At 41.3% G+C, this 18,697-nt stretch overlaps 1 protein-coding gene and 1 long non-coding RNA gene across 6 annotated transcripts in view; one reads left to right on the forward strand and one right to left on the reverse strand.

Moving 5' to 3' along the window:
• Positions 1-18,697, forward strand: part of TAMM41 (TAM41 mitochondrial translocator assembly and maintenance homolog) — a 146,126-nt gene that overhangs the window by 16,813 nt on the left and 110,616 nt on the right. Inside the window, exon 3 of one of the 5 annotated variants that reach the window (XM_083603544.1) lies at positions 12,317-12,466. The exons of the other annotated variants lie outside the window; for them this stretch is intronic. The gene's annotated coding sequence lies outside the window, so the exon portion shown is untranslated. The remainder of the gene's footprint in view (positions 1-12,316; positions 12,467-18,697) is intronic. 5 annotated transcript variants of the gene reach the window in all.
• The window catches only part of LOC310757881, a 75,725-nt gene continuing 70,906 nt past the window's right edge, over positions 13,879-18,697 (reverse strand). The window contains exon 3 of the long non-coding RNA XR_014545536.1: positions 13,879-13,991. This is a non-coding gene — a long non-coding RNA (uncharacterized lncRNA). The remainder of the gene's footprint in view (positions 13,992-18,697) is intronic.

Consider the following 18,697-nt stretch of genomic DNA (forward strand, 5'->3'; position numbering starts at 1 on the left):
CAAGGTGAGGAGGGCCCCACTCTCCTCAATCCAACTCGTGAGTGTTTCAACAAGTGGTTCTTGATTTTGCAAGCACCCTTGATTGAATATTTGCAACATCTCTAGCCCAGCATAAGTTCCCCAACACCAGGGCCAGATTAAGACAATAGTTGACAATGTAAAAATCTAGATCTGGAGGATGTGCTCTCTAGCCCTGAGCCCCTGAAGCCAAGACTGGGGTGGAATGTGAAGTGCAGCAGACAGAAGGCCAAGGCAGAAGGCCAGGCTTCCAGTAATTATGACAGTCGTAGCCAATCCAAAGACATCGTAGCATCACATTAAGAATGTAAGAAGAACCCCACTGGGTCAGACCAATGAGCCATCTAGCCCAGCATCCTGTTCACACAGAGGCCAACCAGATTGGATGCCCACAAGCAGGCTTGAGTGGGGGGAAAACACTCTCCTCCACTTGTGAGTCCCAACAACTGGCATTCAGAGATATTCTGCCTCTAACAGTTGAGGTAGGACATAGTCATCATAGCTAGTCCTTACTGTCTGGTACCATTTTCTCTCTGCAAAAGGACTGGCCCAAAACATTTTGCTACATGAGACAGAGTGACCAATGTTGCATACCCTTCCTTAATCAAAATATATAGTTCTCAATTTCAGTCTAGGTATTTTGCTATGTGAGACAGAACATCCCACAAGCACCTCTTCACCTCTCTGGCAGTAACAGCAACAACTGTAAAAAATGAAGCAACTTTCACAACACCCAAAATTAGTTGCCCAGCCCAAAGCAGTGAGTCACCTCACTCTTCCTAATGGGGGACTGGCCCTGCTCTGGACCTGAAGATTACTCGCTGGGTCAAGCCTATACAATCTAGAGTCACTAGGCTATACCTCAGCTGAACCATTAGGTGAGTCTGTATCATCCATCAAACCCTGGTTAAATGCATTTACTTCTTGAACATGAATCTCTTGGAGCTCAAGAGAAATTAGTTTCCAGTGTCAGCATCACAGCTATGCAGTGTTTTCAGCAAGGAGACTTCTAAGCCAACATCCCTTTATAGTTTTCAGCACTAAGTCAAGCCCCTCCACCTAGTTTTACAAATATCGAGTTTAGGATGCATCTGGTATACAATGTGGCCTGTTTTGTTTTATTGCAACAATGATTTTGTGACAGCTTCAGTTTCTTAAAAAATGTATCAAATCTTGAGCACTCAGGTGAAAAGCAGTCAAGAAGTTCACTGAAGCAGCTTAGTTTTCAAGCCTGAGTTGCCAAGGAAGACAACAGGTCTTTCAGGTCTTTTCTCATTTGGTGAGGGAAAAAACACACTGGAAAGACACTTCTTCCCAGTGCTTATTAAAACTTGTTGACATGGTGTATGTACAATAGATTATGACAGCTTGAAAAGAAACCTGATATGCTGTTGAGGATTTAAAGCTGCAGCACCTAGAAGTCGAATCCAGTAGACAGGTATCTGCATGCATAATGAGCTGTCTACTGGGACAAGATATACTTCATTAATTAAATATTTTGCCAGGCATATAGCATTGTAAGACAAGTGTTTCCAAAGTATTCTTCACTGTTCTACTTTTGAAAAATCCCAAAAGCAGTCTCCAGATGTGCTTAAAATAAACATTACAGGACATAAGAATTAAACTATGGAGAATATAGACACATTTTTGCTGAGTTTGCAGAGAGCCTGGAGCAACAAATCTAAACTATTACTTGCCTTCCTCTTCTCATTGTGTACATGATGTGATGCCAGTGAATTAAAATATTTGTCAGAAAATATGTAAGAAGAGAAAGAAAATGTAGTGGCAGTCTATAAGCACATTAATTGTTTTTCAGCAGGCCATGATAGGATTGAAGAGGCAGACTGAGAGCATAATGCTGTTATAAAACTGAAAGTATTATAACACCTTAGCCCATGCATTTGGTGCAACACAGCACTGCCATACATGAGATTCAGGAGTACTGCTATGCAAAGAACAGGAATACAAAAAAGAAAAAAGAAAAAAAGGTTATCATCATGTTGAAAGGTTTAGCTGGCAGATATCCTCCAAGAATTAATTCCTTGATTTTATAGTATTTTGCACAGGAGGTCACCCTTGGACCTCCCTTAGGTGTACAGTGACAAAAGCCAGTACAGCAATACAACTATGCCCTATGAGGAATTATACTCTTACTAAATTAACAGCTAATTTGGAAGAAACCAAAACATGAATACTGCAATGAAAATTCACCAACAGATCCTACATGAAAGGGCAACATCATACATGTATCACACAGAGCTAGAACTGTGGTGATTCAGTAGTAGTAGTAGTAGTAATTTTATTATTTATATGTGAAAACAAGAGATATATTATTAGTCCACAGTGATTGCAAAGCTTCCATCTGCAATATTGCATAACTCACATATGATAGCATTAGTGAACTCCAGTGTCTCTCAAGAGATAACAGTGCAGTAGGGCTTCCACACTATTCCAAAGCAACACCTACAGCCAACATATCAGGAGTACAGAATTGCCTTCTCAGTGGCCTCGGCCTAGACAGAATATTGAGCATTAGAATGTACCATTACAGAAGAAAGAAGAAGAATTACTTTTGTGCTCCATCAGGGCAGTTGAAAAGGTATAGAAAATATACAAGTGTTGCTTGTCTGTTATTAAGGAACTAAGGACCTGGCAACCCTTCAGTCTTTCTGAGTTTATGTAATTGAATGGCATGACTTGGGAAAACATGCCAAAAAATACCTCAAGCCTATTTAATGTAAAGCATGAATAAATAAAAAATGCCAAAAAGTACATTTTCGGTTTCAGCCATGAAGAGGACATCCTACTTATGCTCTTTTGGTGTATTCTGGATCAGATCATTGTTCTTTACTCCTCACTTTGTTGTCAGGCTATTTGCCACATCACTGCACATTTAAATCAACTTTAAATGCAGAAGAATATTAGATTTGGGTAGCATATATTTGTTGTTGCTGGCTGATTGAGTTTTAAAACCTAGTCTTTTGAAGCCAGAAGAGGATGAAGATGAGGGTGTTTTAGCTCCTGAAAAGAGAATGTGTAAACAGGGGAAAGGAAGGAAACTGAGCTATTATGGATATACAGCACCACTACTATTATGGAAGACATATTCTGGATTGCAGTTCATATAATTTTTTGAAATGTGTTTCTATTTCTTCCCCTCACTGATCAATATCCAGTTTGATCTTCCTGAATAATCTCTTCAATATGCTTTTTCATTCCCCACTGTTGAGTTTGAAAATATTTCTGTCAGGAAATTGATTTTTACAGCCGGTTTTTAAGGTATTACTATCAGCTCACTTTTCTCGCATCAGCACTGTACAACAGACATAGATGCAATGCCATCATCAAATTGTGAGTTCAAAATAAAGTTCAAATTGTCTTGAACTCTATTGCCATGTGTGCAAAACTGGTTGCTATTGTTCATTCACTCACACCATATTCAGTCCTAGACTTACAGTCATTCCTTCCGATTGGCTCTTATATCTTTACTTTTTTAAAACTTTCCTATAATCCATTAGTCTCTAGCTGCATATGTACCATACATTTAAAGCACACGACTCTCCCCTAAACAGTTCTCAGAACTTTGGTTTAAGCCTCATAGAGCTACATTTCCCAGCATCCTTGAGAAACTACAGTTTCCAAGATTATTCAGGGCAGGAAGCAATGTTTTTAAGTATATGGTGTGCACGTGGCTTCTCTTTCGATTTTCATTTGTACCAACTTTTTGCTGTGCAGGAGAATTGAGTATACTAACAAAGCTCTAGGAAGATCCCTTTTAACAAGAGTGCATCTCCCTACAAAAAAAAAAACAGTCCAGGGCATCTGTGTGATTGCAAGAATAGAATTGTTCTGTATTGCAATTATTCAAATTCACAGCATATGGCTATTTATTTACTTAACCAGTGAATAAAAAAATACTCTCTAGGCGACTCTCTTTTCCATTGCTATTATAGATGCTGGAATAAATGCCTACAAATGGACTTACAAATTTATGTTAATACATTTAAGCATCATTGTAATATTTCAAATTCACAGTACATGTAAGTATAATTCCATTTTATAATTCAGCAGCTTGCTCAGTGTTATTGTTCTCTAAAAAGAAAGCAGGTTATGGCAACACACTTTAACCATGATTGCAGTTATCTGATGACTTCTATCTTTCTACAGTAAGCGCCTTACAAAAATCTACTTATTGCCAGTTGAACTGTCACCCTGGCAAGCCCTTTCTTATCTTTTGAATTGCTTAATAGCGATGTGATAACTGCTTGATGTACCTTTCAGCTTCCACACTTAGCAGCAAAAGAATTATTATGACACAGAATTTTATTAAGCACCTTTTGCATGTAAGATAAAGGAAAACCAGGACATTCTTGGGATCAAATCAGAAACTGGGACAGCTTCTGTAATTCCAGGACTGTCCATGAAAAATCAGGAAACTTGGAGAGTATAGAAATACCAGACACTTTGTTGAGATGTTTTGCATTCCAAGCATATGCTCTGCCACTGAGCTATGGCTTTCCCCCCTGAACATCCTCTTTGGCCCTCCCACAGCTTGATCTCATGCAGAATCCTTGCTCCCATAACTATGCCCTGTCCCTCTACGCACAGTAATTTCTTAGGTTCCTTTTGTTTTCCTGAAATAACATAATGCTGTTGATCAAACACATTAAAATTCAGCTCTACATTTCCTCAGCTGCAGAATTTCCAGGTGGAGCAATGACCTGTTTGGCTTGCACAGCTAGCTGCTGGCACCAGACGGGTGGCATAGTTAAGACTTTTTGTAGATTGCTGCTCATGCAGATACATTTAAACCTAAACAAACACTGGAATTTTAACTTCAGTCACTAAGTAGCACATCAGAAAGTTACAATGGAACACAATGAAATGGCAAACTTGTTAATTAAAGATATTCATTAAGATTAACTGTTGTATAAATGTATGTGAATAAAAAATAGGGAAGAATGTAGCACAATTAGCACTTGCTTTTTCAATCCCAAAGCATGACCATGTTCTAGCAGCTAATCATTCTTGCGATCGCAAGGGCAGCACTAATCTTTGGTTGCTGAGTTGTGTAAAATGTCCTCAGAGTCTTCAGTGATACCTTTCAGAGACCTTTAATATAACTGTCACATATATAGCACTTCTTGGTTTTTTTAATATATTTTGACACTCAGATCTCCCTGTTTTTCAATTAGAGCAATAGCCAGATTGGGAAGTTCAACAACTTGCCCAATGTCACAGAAAAACACAGAAAATTGTGTCACTGTTCTCTATTAGAGAGGCACAATGTGCAAATCCAAGAAACATCAAACAGTGTGTTCGTGTGCGCGCACATGTGTGTGTGTGCTTATGCATGACTCACATACCTTGGATAAAGGCAAAGGGACACCTGACCATTAAGTCCAGTCGTGACCGACTCTGGGGTTGCGGCGCTCATCTTGTTTTATTGGCCGAGGGAGCCGGCGTACAGCTTCCGGGTCATGTGGCCAGCATGACTAAGCCGCTTCTGGCGAACCAGAGCAGCGCATGGAAACGCTGTTTACCTTCCCGCCGGAGCGGTACCTATTTATCTACTTTCACTTTGACGTGCTTTCGAACTGCTAGGTTGGCAGGAGCAGGGACTAAGCAACAGGAGCTCACTCCGTGGCGGGGATTCGAACCACTGACCTTCTGATCAGCAAGTCCTAGGCTCTGTGGTTTAACCCACAGCGTCACCCGCGTCCCTCATACCTTGGATACATACCTACAATTTCTATTTGATGATTGATATGGTAGGAACAGAAGAAGAGCCCCTTTGGATAAGACCAAAGGCCCATCAAGCCCAGCATTCTGCTCCCATTACGGCCAATTATGTAGATGCCCTTAAGAAGTCCTCAAGCAGGACATGGACACAACACTCCCTACTCACATTTCCCAGTAACTGGTATTCAGAGCCATATCACCTCTGATAGCCTTATCCTCCATGAATATTGTCTAATCCCCTTTTTAAAGCAATCCAGGTTGGTGTCCATAATTAAATCTTGGGATAGTGAATTCCAGTTTGACAATGTACCGTGTGAATAAGTACTTCCTTTTCACTGTTCTGACTTTTCCAGGGGGAGACTTTTCTCTCCCTCTACTTTATTCACATTATGCTTAATTTTATACACCTCTATCATGTCACCTTTCCTTTCCTTTTTGCATAATGGTTAGTGTTGGACTATGACCTAGGAGTCAGGGTTCAAATCTCCACTCACTGTGAAGCTCACTGGGTGACCTTGGGCCACTCACCATCTCTTAGCTTACCCTACCTCACAGAGTTGTTGTGAGGATGAAATGGGGGGGAGGAGATCTATGTCCACTACCTTGAGCTCCTTGGAAGATAAAGATGGTATATAAATGTAATAAATAAAATTGTATCTATCTATCTTGAGGGACAATGGAGTGCACCCCTGGGGGTGATCTTTAGCACTACATTGCAACATATGGCAAGGAGGTTTTCCACAGATTAAAGCTTGTTCTGATTTATTGTTAAAGAGCAGGTTTTCTTGGCCAATTTGAGTTGCAGCAGCCGGTGGGAACTCGAGCCAGCTGCCCAGATGGCCAGGGGGAATTCCCCTAACAGCTGCCCCACCATGTGCACTCTGTTCTCACTGCCCGGGGATGGTGGCTGAGTGTGAGAGGCCACAAAAGGCATCTACCCAGAATGTGGTAAGTGTCCATTGTTTAACCATTGTTTCAAACCTGAACACATTTGCTCAGGCAGCACTGAAATCAGCAGCACTCAAGAGTATGTGTGTTAGGATTTGGACCCATGTTAGCAATGATGTTGCTTTGTTCAAAGATGTCTCTCTGTATGATACACACACACACACACACACACACACACACACACACACACATCTCCTGCCCCAGCCCCAGCATCTACCTCCTTCATATGCTAAGTCAATTTATTACAAGGATGTCCCATTGATTTCAATGTAATTGACCTCTAAGTTAGGAAGTGTAAAGCTGCAGCTTTTTGCTTTTTTTTAGCTATTGTTTTCCTACATATGTCCTATTCAGCTGAAGGGCTGATGTGCATAAATAAGTCATTAGTTCATGAGCATGTATCTCCTTTACACCTAGAAGGATATCTGTGAGATATAGATATAGATATGGAAGTACATGGGAGGTTAAGGCTTACAGAGGATATTCCTGATCACAAACATCATAGCTCCTCTTCAATATTTTGGTACTGAAATACTAAATATTTTCTTATACATTGGAGAGCAACAACCTTCATGCCTGGTGGGGATGATATAATGACAGGTTTTTGCATGTAAAAATAATTGGTTCAGTTCAGCTGTTGGCCCATTGCCTGCGGTCAATTTTTGATTTGTGAGGAAATGCAATTAAGTGGCACGTTTAACAAAACAAACAATATCCGGAGCTTCGGGATCTTGGAGCGGGGGAAATAGGAAATGCTGGTGTACTGCAGAAGAACAGATTTGCTTTGAATATTAGGAGTAGAAATCTTAGTTAAAAGAAAAAGATGGCAATGGAATGTGCTGCCTAGAAGCCAAAAGAGTTAGTTGGGAATCTTTCTGGGGATTTAGGTACCAGACTTCATGACAGACCAGGGGTACTTGGGGCTACTAGCTACAATGGCTATGTTCTACCTCCATCATTGGAGGTGGTATGCCTGTGAATACCAACTGTTGGAATTTGAAACCTGATTTTGGACTTCCCAAATAAATCTGGCTGGCCACTGCGAGAACAGGACACTGGACTAGAGATGGGCCTTTGGCCTAATCCAGCAGGGCTTTTGTGATGTTTCCTCTGTTTCCTCTTAATTTTATGATTCTCTAACAATCCTATGCAAGCCCCATTCAGTCCAATGTGGTAACACTATGAAATGTGCTATGCTCAGCTTGGGTTTAGGAGTACAGTAATGCTGCAGAGACAGACCTGCTGCATGCTTACTGCTCAACCTACCCATTTATAAATAAGAAGATTATTACAACTTCCTGATACAGCCCTACTTGCTCAGGGGTATTTCCATGTTGCTACAGATTGTGGTTTTTGTCAGAATTCAAGCCTTAGTCAGAGGAATTGGCCACTCTCCAGGTGCCCGGCTTGAGTTCCTTGTTGATCTCCCCCGTCAGCGGCTCCCGGCAAGACAAGGCGAGATCTCTATCAGCGATCCTTCTCAACGTGAGAAGAACACACCACTCCTCCCCTTCCATCCCCCAGGGAGGGGAGAGAGACAGACAGAAATGTATTTACATGCCTTTATTTCTGTCTTTCCAGCAGTACAGAGAAAACGTGTCTGCACTCTCTTAACACCAACAGCAGAGAGAAAAAAACTCCTCCCATGTACTTCCAGTACAGGTCAGATGACACTCTGAGCTAACATCCGGTGCTCAGTGGTGTGAATAGACTGTTCCTTTGCTCCCACAGTACAGTCCCAAAACATCAACATCCTGTTTGGCTTTCCAGCCATCTGGAGCACTCAGCCAGCATTGCTCCTTTTTCGTAACAGTTTTATGGTGTTACTGAGCTTTTAATTGTTGTACTGTATGTGCATAGAGCTAGTTTCTGGGTCAAGACAAGGTACCTGAAATGGCAGAGTATGCCTTAGAGCCTGAAGCCATCCAGTGAAAGTTCAACATAGACAAAAGAAAATACTTCTTCATACAGCACACAGTTAAACTAGGAAATTCACCCCCACTAAACGTAGTGATACTGTAGCTGTAAACTGGGATGGCTTCAAAAGAGTATCAGATAGAATCATGGAAGATAAAGCTATCAGTGACGACCAGCCATGATGGCTCTGGTCTGCATCCAGTGTTGGAGACAGTATGCCTCTGAATACCAGTTGCTGTGGGAATGGAATGCTGGACTAGATGGATCTTTGGCCCCATCCAGCGGGGCTCTTTCTTGTCTTTAGGGCAGATACGTTTATCTGTGATGGCTTTGCTAAAAAAGAAAAGAAAAGAAAGTGGTCATCTTTCACATGAGTATAAAATCACGGAACTGTTGAGTTGGAAAGGACCCCAAGGGTCATCATGTCCTCCAACCCCCTGAAGTGCAGGAATCACAACTGAAGATTGGTGGAAACAATTACTTGTGCAACCTAAGTTTGCTTCTTTAAGTGAAAATTAAATTGAATCCAGTTGGATTTCAAAGTAAGCATATCTGTAGGTTTTTTTTATGAGTCAGCAGCCATAGAAAGCAGAACTTGGTGACAGAAAGGAGATCTAACTTCATACTGTAATACGATATATTCTGGTTGCATTTCTCTCCTGGGATGCATTTCTGCTGTGAGATATATTTCAGGGGCTATTATTGAAGGCTGTGATTCAAAATCAGTTATAACCATTTGGGGCCTTTTAAACACAGGTATAACCTATCCCTAGAGCAAGCCATACTCTTAAGTCACCATGAAATAAATGTCCTTAATATTCTGGATCACCACAAGATAAATTTCTATAACAGCCCAATTTTCTGCTAATGGTTTTTTCTCCCTAGTGAACTGACTTTTCTTGCTGTAAATTCTTAATCAATGCTCTTTAGGGCATTCTTCTTTAGGGCATCCTGTAAGATTTGTTCCAGTTAGTGATGCAATGTATAAGGATTCTTCACCTTTGTAGGTGATGGTGTCCTATTTACAAAAAGTTTTCTTGAACCATCAGGGGCTTCCATGAACAGAAGAGGGTCCAAGAACAGATTTTCCCTTTTTTCTACAACTCCCTTGTTGGGGGAATTGTTGGAATAAGCAACAGTATTCAGTTAACACCCACTGTACTGAGAAGCACAAACCACTAGGGATTAACAAATGTATCTGGGAGCAGGGCAGAGGCTTTCTAGAGTTTAGTTTCAGTTTTCTCTTTCCTTGCTTACTTTTGTTTGTAACTTGTAATGGCTGATCACAGGAATGAGTGAGGATTGCCTCGCTCCCCATTCCATTCATGGAAACCTCCAGTTGTTTCAGAGTCTTATGCAAGCACAGCTGTCAGGGCTGCCCAAGGTCCCAGCTCACAAAGGACCAACGCTGCTTCTTTGTTAAGTACAAAAGTCTTTATTGAAGTTCAGTTTCACTTCCAGAGCCGCAGCGCGCAGCTCTACGTCTCAACTGTTAGACCGCTGATGCTCCGTCTGAGTCTCCTCCCCCCTGACACCAATTTAAGATTCTAGCCTTACTCCACCTCTTCCTCAGTTCCTTCCGCCTCTGGTTGCGCCTGGCCGTTGGGGTCTCGCCCTTTCTAGCCTCTTCTGACGCTGAGTCCCCTGAGCCTTCCCCCTCCCTCCGGCGGGCTTTAGGAGCTGGTTCCCCATCCGGGTCTCCTGCTGTTCCCCGCGCCTGTACATTTGAACTTGGCGCGCGCGCCCAGCCGGTAACTTTCCTCCTGACCGTTTCACTGCTGGTGCTGTCACTGCTTCCCCCTCTGGGGGGGCTAGCTGCAACTGACCTCCCCTCCGTTGGAGGCGTGGTCAGCCCTGACTCACTCTCTCTCCCCGCTGGAGGAGACGCTGGCCCTGACAACAGCGTTCTCTACCCTTGGTCTCTACACAATTATCCACATAACTGCTGCAGCAAATAATTCAGCTTTATTTGTAAAACTGTTAATACTGACCTTACATAGCTACTACGATGCAAATATTTGTCGTTTTGAATTTACTTACAGGAAAATGTAGATTCAGCAAATGATGTGCACATGAGTGATTGTGGTCCAGATCCATGCATGCAAATTTATTATATGACTGGGATAAACCATGCATTCAAACCATACATCAAAGTTGTGAAATGTACTACAAATGCTTTAAAAATGTGGTACTGAAAACACTGAGATTTAACATATAGAGGAGGATGCCTGGGAAACCATTTACTCTAGTTGGACCTGCCTACCAGCTTGCATCTGTACCATGCAGAGAGACATCTCAGTCAGATGACATGTGAACTGACGTAATGCTCCTGGTCTAGTTATTGATCAGGGAGAGTGCTGGAGCATGCATGTCAGTGAAACATGGCTTTTGGCATTGAAAGATAGTAAACATAATGCTATTTATAGGACAAAACCAGAAAGACTCGTCTGATTATCTGCTTTGCTTTTGCCTAATTATAAAGAGCAAATGATGGAGATATGCACCATAGATCAGACATTTTGACTGACACTTTGCTAGAATGTTACATGGTAGCTCTGCATAGGTAGCTTCCACAATACTGCCCAATTAAACACCAGCCAGCTCTGTGGAGGTTGTACACACAGCTCTACATCACTCCCAGGCTGGGCATCTGGTTGAGATATGAATCCAGAATAACCAGGTCAGATTATCCTACAGTACTGAAGACAGTACGAATGAGATCTTGTTTTTAGTATTACAAATTCCCATTTTTTTTACACACTGGGATTTTTGCAAGCATGATAGATTGCCCACTGTCGAGGTATTGAAATAAGCGCTCACCTACCCTTTTGCAAAGGTGGGCACCATTTATGGCCCCGGCATCAGCACCTCCAATCCTCTGTGAGACTTCCTGGATGTGGCCTTCCTTCCTGACACTGTGGAGCGTTAGGGGTTCCTGCCAAACCCCCTGTTCAAAACTTGCCTATCTGTGGCGCCGTTGGGGGTGGGGCAGCACCAAGAGGGTGGGCCGCAGGTGAGCAGGCTTCACTCCAGTCCGCCCAGGGGCTTAAATTTGGGGCAGAGCCTGCGCTGAGTGTGCATACAATTGGAACCAGCTTCTCCAACTTGGGTTGTCATGGCTTAATTTTTTATCAAACAACACAGTTTGAAAGAGACACCTTGGGCTACTCTGGGGTAGCTAAGTTTATGGTTTCTAGCTTTTATAGGCAGGTCTTAAAATCAGTAACAGGCTCTAAAGAATTCTTAAGAGAGTAATGGGGAAGGGAATTGGATCTAACAGTTGATATACAGGACTGGAACTTGCTGTGGTGCCAGTTGATAGCATTTGAAGTTTATATGCTTCAGCAGAAGCTGGAACTGTGCACTAAAATCCCTGCTAGGAGGAGCTCACTTTACCCTTAATACAACCACACCAAGACTTTGAGTACAGAAAATAAAAAGGACATACCCATGAGACAGAAAAGATCCTAGTTCTAGCTAACACAGTGGAGATGCAAAGAACCTTGTTTGCTCTTTCATCCCTGCAGGAAAAGGGGGGAAAGAAAAGATGGTGCAGCAATAAAACTGCTAGCACAAACCAGTATGGTGGGGACCACATGTTGAGATTGCTTCATTGCAGGGGGTTGGACTAGTTGACTCTCAGGGTCCCTTCAAACTCTATAATTCTATGATACTGTCTCTCTTTTGCAAGGTGACATAAAGAGCCCTCATACCTCCTTCCCAGAGGCTGTAAGGAGGGCGTCACCATGCTTACTGGGTATCCAAGGTACCAGGCTTTCAGAAGGAGGCACAAGGGCTCCAGAAGCAGCCCAGAGCTCTCGTGCTGTCTTCCCAAAGCCAAGTAAGTGAGACAGAAATGAATAAATAAATAAATGGAGAACAGAGAAAAGTGGGTTTCATTGGCTTGACATTTGTTTTATTTATTTCCCCTCCTGTCACCTGTGTAAGGTTGCAATCACGATTGCATAAGCAAAGTGAGTGCAAGTTGTGGGCTTACTGTATCTACTAAATTGAAAGAGCAATTCCTAATATTGATACATAAATGATGTATCTTACCCTGAGGGAAATGTCCCTAATGTGTGCTAGAATGTCTACTTCAGGTTGGCAGGGATGCCAATCAATTTGGACATATGTAGTGATATGGGGGGCATCCCCCCAAGTATGGGCTTGTTGAATGCAGGTGTTTCAGAAAGGCACCTCCATCATGGGTCCTAGGACCACCCCTCTCCACAGCTGGCACTTTTAAATTGATATATATATATTAAATTGATATATATATATTAGATTTGAAGCATAGTGAGCCATTAAGACATCTAACCACAGCAGCAAAGTCAGTGATAGCATGTAACTTGGAGAACTTTCAGAAAGTGAATTTCGATCACTGGTACCAAAGGGAATGGCAGATGACTTTGCAATTGTTAAGAGTTGCCCATGGGTAGAAGAAGAAAGATTCTTTTGAATTGGTCTGGTCCATCTTTATTAACTTCATTAGCATAGCAGAACATGGGATGATCTGGGCATGGTTTGGTGTGGTTTTGATGTGCTTTTTTTCTTTGTGAGCCACTTAGGACCAGCTATATAACAAGGTATTTCAAAAATGTGGGGGGGAAATGGGAGGCAATAGGAGCTTTGGTTTACTAGGGACCATAAAATAGTGTCTGTCCCTGATAAACAGGACAATTGGAGCATATGAGATGAAGCACTTAAACAGAAAACTAAAGATGGATTTGATAAATGCTATAAAAGAAGATTCTGGTACAAAATGATAAACAATTGCTTTTTCATTCTGTCATTCCTGGCCCTTGACTCAGTCATACAGAATTCAAAGCAGTGTGGATGCTTATTAAGTAAACCGTAGGTTATAGTTCTGTGCATGTAGCAAAACAATCAAGTTCTCCTTATGACATGAACATTTTTTTGCCTCAGATACTGGCTGCTCTGTGTGTGTGTGTGTGTGTGTGTGTGTGTGAGAGAGAGAGAGAGAGAGAGAGAGAGAGAGATTGCCAAAGTGGGAACTGGGCAGGCCTAAAAGATAAAGCCAGGGGAGAGGAAAACCCTGCTGAGATGAAATAGGCTTGGGAAGCTGTGAATGAAGAAGAATGGAAATAGCTTTTTGAATGTGTTTACAAAACCACTGTGAATGTTTTGGCAAACTGAATCACAACAGAAGGACTGAAAAACGAATGCAGTTAATGCTGCTGCAGAAAACTTACCCTCTGAACTCGGGGCTGACCCAACCAGCTGGTCCAGGGAGTAGGTGCTGAGGGCCAAGGAGCAGCATCTGGGTGGGACTGGAGGGCACTGGTATGTGTACCATGTTGCCACTCCTCATACTTCACCTGCTGTCTTCTGGTGCAGACAGGACCCTGCAATATTTAAAGTGTTGAAGTAAGGTTCCGCTGCAAGTGTTGAGAATTCCATTCCTCCTGTGCTGCAGATCTGTGTGGGATTGTTACATGTCACATGTCCGTTTACATTCCAGCACTGATTATGGAGTCTTGTGAGAGGAAATTGATATACGCTGTTTCCGCTCTGTATTGCTGTTGTTTTTGCAGTTCTCTCTCTCCAAGGAAGAAAGACGGAGAGAGAAGCCATGTTTCTCTATGTTCTGTTACGTTTGATTTAATTTGCAATAAATTAGGCTTAGATGTTACTCCTCAAGAGTAAGCTTCTGTTTGAACTCTGCTTGTTGTGTGCTCATGTACTTGGATATGGGCCACATCAGCGTGAGAGGAGACCGGAGTGATGAATCCTGGACAACACTGTGTTGGGAGGGAGGCACCAGCCTTGGCGTTATCACCCAACAGCAAGCCCAGTCAGCTTTTCTACATGGAATGGGGAATGGGATCGTGCTGTCCTTGGCTTCCAGTGGAAAAACCTCTTTGTTAGGACTGTTAGGACTCTATACACGGGTTACATTTTGATCTTGCATTTGGAGCATTTGTACTCAGTATGGGCCAGCACCATTTTCAACATTTGTGCAGACCTTCCCAAACTTAAAAATTTAACATATTGCCTATAAGATATAGTTTATGTTCATAGTCTACTTTAACCCCCCACATACACAATGAATCAACCATTCACAATGAAATAGCCTTTCTTATTGCTCAGAGACTCACTACATATCATATCCCTGTACATTAAAGAGGTTCCTTGCCGGAACATAGACTAATATTTGGCTATGCAGTTAGTTTGATTTCTGATTAAAATGCAAGTGATGCCATTTCTGGCTTGAATTACCTGGTTTTAACTACCCAACAGTCTTATGAAGTGGATTAGGCCAAGATACAGTAATCTACAAACCAGCAGACTTCCAGCCAATTATTTTCCAGTGGTGCCAAAATCATCTCCCACTGCTGCCAAAAGCTAATGCAAGTGAGAAATACCATGAGATACTATCAAGAATTTCATGACGTAAGCAAATATATTTGTTTTTGTTAGGCTGGCAATACAGTACTTTTGTACAGAAATAAGAAGTGCTTTTGCAATCAATCAGATCCAAAATATTCCAGTATCTTCCATTTCACTCATCATAGTCTCAATACCACTCCTTTCCCAACTCTCATCCTTTCCTTGCCTGTCCTCTTTTAACTTCATGGGGATAAGAACTACCGTTTCAATGTCCAATATCCCTTTCAGCTCCAGTAATGTGTCACTCAACTTATAAGGATATTTCCAGTAAATTCAGTAATATAGTTCCATGTTGTGCAGGTCCGTTTAAATAGACTACAAGTAATCATCCAAAGAAAATGGAGATAACAAAGATCTATTTTACCTGCCTTTACTGGGGGAACCCATCTACTGGAATTTGAATATCCTAGTAATCTCTTTAAAATTGTGTTCACAGAACTCGTAAAAGGTTTAATTCTTTTTCCTTTCTCAATATACTTCATAAATTACTTTTTGAAATCCAATGGCCCATCACAGAATCATAACAACTCAAGAATGTATGAATTAATGATAATGATGATGATGATTAGTATGAAATTTGACAAGGAAAATCCTACAATAGATTTGTACAGCAAAGCTGTATTAAAGTTGTTAACCATTTGTCATTCTTATTTCAAAATCTGCCTTAACTATGGAATCTTTGGCAACTTCTCTATAAAAATAAAGCCAAAGAACAATCTGATAAGCTGCATGTTCCATATTGCTAAGGGATTAAGAACCACTGCTGCAATCTTAAATAATCTTTAATAATTCAGAGAAGTAAGGAGATGCAATAACAGTAAAACCCATATTTGGAATCTAAAGCTGGAAAGGATTTGAGAAGCTGAAGTTTATAATAATTTAAATGGATGATAAACTCCCTTAAGAGGTCCTGTAACGAGAGGTGGTGGGCAAGCAGCCATTCCAAACAATGAGTCATCCTTTTCAAGGAGACACAATTAGCAAATACATTGCTTGCAAGAAATTTTTTAACCTGACTATAAGTAGCATTCCATTGAGACATTAAATAATGTTTGCTTAGAATTAAGAGGCACAAGTTCTTTGTTTTTGTAAAAAAACATGAATCCAAGAAAATCCCTTTAGGAATAAACACCTAAAATGGAAATATGGAAGGTATATTACAAGGAGAGAGAGGCATTCAACAGGTTAACTCTGCAATGCTTTATGCAGGATCTGTATCAAAGCCTGGACCTGCATAGTTAATATCAATCCTTGGTTGTGACCTTTAATGAGTTCATTGTGTTTAGGAGTGTGTTATGTCATGAGGAGGGACTGTGGGTTTCTGATAAGATTGCAGTGTGAGAAAGTATAGTGATCAGGGTGGTGGACGTCCCTTACAGGCCATTAAGATAAGGCATGGGACAGATGCAAAGCCCCAGGATAGATGAGATATCTCCCTTGTCCACTAACCAGTCCTGAGAGTAGAAAAGTTTGATGACATCACCATACGATATTAAAAATAGTATCCAGCTCAAACTGGCAACCTGCAGATGCTATTTTTGGTCCTAAAAAAATAACTGCAGAGAAAAATGGCATGGAGCTCCAAGATATGTTGGGTTTGACCCTAATACTTGCCTTTCTTATAGGCTGTTACAATATGAAACAATATAAAGTATGCTGCGCACTTAGGAGAAATGCCATATAAATAAATCTGAAGTATTATTATATAATGAACACAACAAAGTACCCTATCTTGAGTAAAGTAGCATGCTATTTTTGAATAATCCCAGTTCACACACACTATTAAATATTTAAAGATGTACAGGATGTGGTTTGGTGTGGAGGGACAGTGGATTCTAAAACACCAGCGTTTGAAAAATAATCAAACCAATTCTCAGTTTCTCAGAACATTCTCAGCATTGTCAAAGAACATATCCCTCTTTGACTTTTCACAACACACTTCACAATATATCCATTTACATTGCTCTGACTTGCCTTCACTCTCAGTTGACTTTACTGGGCACCTGCTGAGGTCCACACCCCTGCAGGGTCTTTCAATTCCTCCTTGCTATCCTGCCTCCTTTCTGAAAAAGATAGTACCTTAAAATGTGTAGCCCTCTGACCTGGTCCCTGGGGCTCTTATCATGTCTCCCTTATCTCTCATTGCCTGTATTTATCTTTATTGTTCTGTCATGCCTTTCTTAACTAGAAAAATTGAAAATATCCATTGCAGTCTTACTAAAAAGCTGCTTTCCACAAGCTTTGCCTTTTGCAGATTACCTTTTAATTTATCTCAGCTCAATACCTATAGCACTTCGCTCGGCACATTTTGGCTCGAAAGTTCTCACCTTCATTTCTGTCAGCAGAAGCTGGCTCACAATAATAAAAAAAAACCCCACCTTTTGTACTCTAAACCCCTGATCTGGTTTAGCCCAAAGACTTTGTGAAAGGATCTCAGTGCTGTTATTTAGAAAAAGCATCATTCTGTTTTATTTCTCTGGAATAATACATTCCATTTGAATGTGAATACAAAAGGTGGGCTGAAAAGGATTTATCTTTTTTCATGGAGGGGGAATTAAAAAAAGAAATGCATAATTTATAGCAGCTGCTGTTCGGTGAATATTGATAGGAGCACCGTGTTGTGCAATGAATGTGTGCATACATATTGGACCACCTTTTACTGATACAATGCAATCTTTTGATCATAAAGGAGTCTTCGCTGCAGTTATGGTGCCTCCTGGATCACAATGCAGATGTACTGAGGCCTTTGAGGTGGTAAATTAGCTTCACCAAGGAAGCCTATTAAGTAAAAAAAAATAAAAAATAAGAATCAATGACAGAAGTAGAATCTAACCAAGGACCAACTTAGCATGTAAAATGGGGGTCACCATATGAGAACTATAACAGGAAATAATTAGAAAGCGAAAAGCACAAAAAGTGGGGGAGGGAGGAAGTCAGAGTATGTCCAGTAGAATGAGGAAGAAAGGTAGTAAAGGAAACATGCCACTGAGAACTGAAGATTTACATATACTCTTACAGGAATACTTTGAAAGATCCAAGGAGAAAATTATACATAAAATAGATTGTGCTAGAGAAGAAAATAAACAATTTAAATCAAATAATGCAAGTTGTAGAGCATAAGAATAAATTTATTGCACAAATGAGCTTACAAGACATTGCTTGTGCAACACGCAGGGGACCACCTGAAAGATCATGTGAAAGAATTTGAGTATGATATTGGAGTCCTTGGCATTCATGGGAGCGGATCATGCAGCTGTGCTCCTCACTGACACCAGGGATCCCTTTATATTTTTACTGGTATCCAGGAGTCTGACTCAGCTCCTTACATTGCCATTTGATTTCCCACAATGTCCCAGGATGATGCTCCATTGGGAACATTGTGGAAAATTAAAATGGTGCCACCATCTGTTTAAGGTGCTGTTGGTGTTGCTGCCTAATCTTGTCACTGCTAGGGTCCACCAAGGGAAGAGTGGTCCTGCCAGAGGGCAGCTTGCCTTGCTAAGGGCTTCCTCAAACCTGGATCTGGACCTGCTTGGAATTATCATACACTTGCCTTTGTAAGGAAGCTGTCTTCCAGTGTGCTCAAGATGCAAGCAGCATATTGCTTTTTATCTGACTGTCAGGGAACTGCCATCGGAACTAGAGGAGGAGGCGAGGCTCC

This window comes from Podarcis filfolensis (genome assembly GCF_964270895.1).
Source record: "Podarcis filfolensis genome assembly, chromosome: 2".
Classification (NCBI taxonomy): Eukaryota; Metazoa; Chordata; class Lepidosauria; order Squamata; family Lacertidae; genus Podarcis; species Podarcis filfolensis.